Genomic DNA, 4,713 nt, shown 5'->3' on the forward strand with positions numbered 1-4,713 from the left:
CAACTTCGTGCCTGCTTTGGGAATTATATGAGAAGGTGCTTCAGAATCAGAACATACTGAGGGACAGGAAAGGAACCAAGCAGTCAGCTATTTGGCTGAGGGTCGTAAACTTTCGGGGGGGGGGTGTAAAAACAGACATTAAACCAGAAGAGTCAGCCTCTCGTTAGATTATCTCGTGGAATGAATCTGCTCAGCCCCAAGAGCTATTCCATCGTAAGTAAGGGCAGTAATACTTTTTGTTATTTCACGACAGATTCAATCAAGGTGATGATGTTCTGCAGTGTTCTCAACCTGAGGACTAAGACTCCCACAAGATAAGGACATTGCTCGCCCTGCTTTCTAGATTTCTGGCTTTGACTTCCTCTTGAGATAATTTGGCTCTAAAAACAAGAGAGAAAATAGTCCTGGCATCATCACCATCATCATCATCATCATCATCATCATCATCATCACCTATTATCATTATCATTATCATTATTATTATCATAACTAACAGCTGCCAAGAGTTTTCTTTCGTAGAGAATTTTCTCAGAGAATACTTATGTATGTTATGTTAAGCACAATAACTGTGAGGCAAGACTCAGACTTCCAGTTTTATTTGCTTGTTTGAAGCACCACCTCATTATGTAACTTAGGTTGGCCTCCTACTTGGGATCCTTTTGCCTCAGCCTCAGGGTGTGAGGATTCAAGTCCCATGCCACACCAAGCCTGGCAGATTGTTGCTTTACTACTTTTTCCCCAGAACTAAGGCTGAGAGGTAAACATATTTACCAAAATTCTTAACACATTTGCACTAATATTTTGAGAGAGAGAATGAGTTGACAAAGATCTAGACACTGACCCAGGCTGTCTTCCTTTGCTTCCCTCATTCCTTTCCCTGCCCACCCCACCCCCTCCTGCTCTTTGGTTATTATTATTATTATTATTATTATTATTATTATTATTATCATCTCCACATCACTTTCTAACGTCATTCCTCTGGCACACTGGAATTACTGATTACTACAGTCAAAAGCACACTGGTCGTTGCTTTGACATTATTTGAACAGTATATATTCCATGTAGCTGAAAGAAAGCCAGCATCGTTTAATCGTGCGGCAGCATGCTACCTGAGCCGAGCCACTCAGGCATTAGGAGTTGAAGTGATTACTTGCAGACCTGTGTGGATGTCTCTTTGGCCTCTTAAGTAAATTACTATATAACCATCTGACTATAAAGGAGCCCTAAACTATAAACTGGTCACAACTTGAAAATATCAAAATACACTACCATAATTAAAATGTAATAACCATGAATCTCTACTTCCAGGTAGAAAATAGAAGGAGAGACAGAGAAGAAACTAGTTACTAGTAAGGATTCCATTTTCTTTTCTCTTTTTTCTTTTATTTAATGTTAGCATTTAATTAACCTCTGAAGTAGCTTTAAGTCACCAGAACACAGGCACCTCCAACACCCTTAATCTTCTCCTCAGCTCTTCTGCTGAAGAATTTGGCCTTGGCGATGACGGGTTGCTTAGGGAGCGTCCCCTTCCCCAGAACTCTGTAGTAACCTGATCATACATCATCAATGATGGGAGCAGCTCCGGTCTTGTTTTTTGCTGCATTGACCTGTGTCTGCTCGCTGACCAACGTCCATAACTTATCCAGGTTGACAGTTGGGCAGAAGCGCTGGTTCCTCTTCAAGTGGTAATGCTCATACCAGCTTTCCCGAAGTAACCTGGATGTTATTTGTCAGAGTTGATCCTGTGGTGACGCACGCCTCCCGCATTCCAGCGGCCTCCTGGGTGCCTGTGGTGCTTAGCGATGCGACCTTGGCCGTGGCTCTCGTGGCCCCAGAGTTTCCGGGTCTTCCTCAGTCGGGATGGCATGGCGGTGGCAGAAAAGAAAGAGAGCAGGGTTCCATTTTCATTGGCAGAACTTTTTATTCCTTGTGAGAACCGAGCCCAGATGGACAATTTTGAACATGATACAGTTAATGCAGCCCATTATTTATTTCCTATGAAGGTGGCATCATCAACTGCACTCACCCAGGACTAGTTGTACTTTTTCATTCTTGATTTATGTTCTCTAAGTCCTCTACCTTCCTGTGCCAGGGACCATGGTTTACCATTCTCTTCCTACAGAGTGTATTGCATAGGATACCAAAACCATGCCATTATTGCTATCTTCAGCCCAAGTAAGTTTTGAGGAAAACATAATATGTCAAGTCAATTTATGACATAAAATATTCTTTGACATTTTGACACTGTTTTGGGGACTCTGAATAAATTCTACTATAAATCTCTCATAAACCTATCATACTCTAAAAATTAGCTAGACACAAAGAGTTTAAAAAAGGATGCGGTGAAACCACCCAACTGGACAACTCCATGGGTAGAAAGTAAGGTTCATTGGGGATCAAACTGCCAAGGCTAGCTCAGGACAGAGAAGAATACATTGCTGGGAAAACAAGCAGGTCTCATGTGTCAGTAAGCAGGCCTTTCAGTGGGGAGATGCCCTTGCCCAAACTAGTTGAGCTTTGGGGCAAATTAAGGGTGGTTCCCTGTAAATAGCACCCTGTAGGCCTTTGTTTACCCAACAATCCTTCTGTTTACCCAGCCAGAGCCTTTCTGTTTAGGACATTGTCACCAGCACTGCCATTTTGCCCCCCTCACTGCACCTCCCCTATCTTCATCCCTCATCCAGCCTCCATGCCTCCAACCCCTTTAGCCTCCACCCCTCAGCTCTGGATCTAACAGTAAGGGCCTGTAGATTCCTCATAGAAAGTAGGAGCTATTGAAGGGAGCTGGGTATCTGGGTTGTGTTTGTTGGTTGGCTGGTTGGTTTTTTGGTTTGTTTTGTTTCTTTCCTTACTTTGCATTTAAAAAGGATGTGAGCTATCTTACTTGAAAGTGGTGAGAGCTTTTCTGCTCCCAATGACACATGTTACCTCGGGGGTGGGGGCGGGGGGGGGGGAATTCTCTTAAAAGTCTGGCAAGCTTTCAGCATGCAAGATCATGGGGCTGGCGGCTACATTTTTGGCAAACTAAACAAAACCCGATCTGATACATGATATAATGGGCACTCCCCTAGTATGTTTTTCAAGAAGACATTTAAAAAAGATCCACTTTAACTTATCTGGTCTTACGACAGAAATCATGTTACTTCACATGGCAAACTTCAAAGTGAGTTCTTTGTGGCCAGAGCAGCACCACTGCTCACCTCACAGCTAATCTGGGAAGGTCTGAGGCCAAGTTTGAAAATCAGTGTGGTCATTTGTAGAAAGGTCTCTGCAGCCCCACCTAGATGGAAGGAACTGTGAGCCTTGAGCCTGTGCGGGCAAGCACGTCCCCACTGAGCTTCCTTCCCAGCCCTGTGAAAGATTTTATAACTACTTGTTTACACAGCACAGAGTGCCAGCTGTGACCTCAGTCCTAATCTACGAAGAGGAGTCCTCCTCAAATTCGGGGTTGGGGATCCTGCTATGACCACTGCAGAGCCATTTTGACTTAGGGGAACAGGATGTCCTTCTCAGGCTTACCAGCCACTTCAGAACTGTCCCTGATCCTAACCAGGACAATGTAAACACTAGGAATTCTCAGTATGTGGAAATAGTTCACGCTCTCTCATCAAAGTTTGATTTTTTTTTTCCTGGAGAGGGAAGAATCTTACCTCACTGTGACCTTGAAAGACACATTGTTAGACTGTCTAGAGAATCTTCACTTTGGATATGAATTTTCACATATGACATTATAAAATGATGCTAAAAAGAAATGGCCTGTGCTTGTTAATAGTCACTAAGGATTTTCCTTTTAAAACACAATTTCTTGCAGATTTTTTTGGGGGGAGGAGGGGGGGATAGTTTAATGCCTATGTTACTCTCATCTCTCAAGACTGCATTTTGTGATCAGGGATTCAACTTCTGGTGAACCTTTAGGCCTTTCCCTGTATCTCCCTACATCAGCACATGATGAAGTTCGCTTTGTTCTGCCTCAGTAACAAGTACGTACAGTATGAAGGTTTCCTGAAGATTGAACTCAGGATTCATGTTTGTACTATGCCAATTAAGCCACATCACCAACCTCAAGTGGACGTTATTCTAAAATCAAAAATTATAAAGAAATGTAAGGATATGTGGATAAATTTAAAACCCCCAAATACCAAAATTAAGACCAAAATTTGTATGGTCTTAATACAGTAAACCTAGCTATTATGTGGAAAATCTGCATTGACTGATTTATACTATCACTCAGTCAAAATTACCTGGGATTATGTGCAATTTCTATGGTTCCATATTTCTAGAAGAACTGAATTCTGTGAACCCAGCCCTTAGAAGCGCTCTAACACAGAAAAGCAGGCAAAAACAGAGAACAAAAATCCCACCCTAAATCCATAACAAAAATCAGTGCTTTCTACCATGTCTATGGATAAGGAATTTAAAAGTCATAGTGGGGCATGTTTTTCACCCCAGGACTCAGGAGACAGAGGCAGGAGGATCTCTGTGAGTTCCAGGCCAGTTTGGTCTATATTGTGAATTCCAGGGTATCCAGGCCTACACAAGGTGTATTGTGGGTATATAAGATTAAATAAGACCCTTAGTGTAAAGTAAAGGTGTATTGTGGGTATATAAGACATACTCATTCCTTTACCTCTCTCTCCTTTACCCCTTCTGGCTAAGGAAGCACTCTGTAAGCTATAGGTCCTATTCAAATGTCTACTGTGTGTAAGCTATGTT

General features: G+C 42.4%; 1 pseudogene; it reads right to left on the reverse strand.

The window, feature by feature from the left end:
• Positions 1-1,378: 1,378 nt before the first annotated feature.
• On the reverse strand, positions 1,379-1,892 carry LOC148004256 (large ribosomal subunit protein uL15 pseudogene; annotated as a pseudogene).
• Between the last annotated feature and the right edge of the window lie 2,821 nt (positions 1,893-4,713).

The sequence above is a fragment of the Rattus norvegicus genome, chromosome 8 (genome assembly GCF_021556685.1).
Source record: "Rattus norvegicus strain SHRSP/BbbUtx chromosome 8, alternate assembly SHRSP_T2T, whole genome shotgun sequence".
In the NCBI taxonomy this organism is placed as follows: domain Eukaryota; kingdom Metazoa; phylum Chordata; class Mammalia; order Rodentia; family Muridae; genus Rattus; species Rattus norvegicus.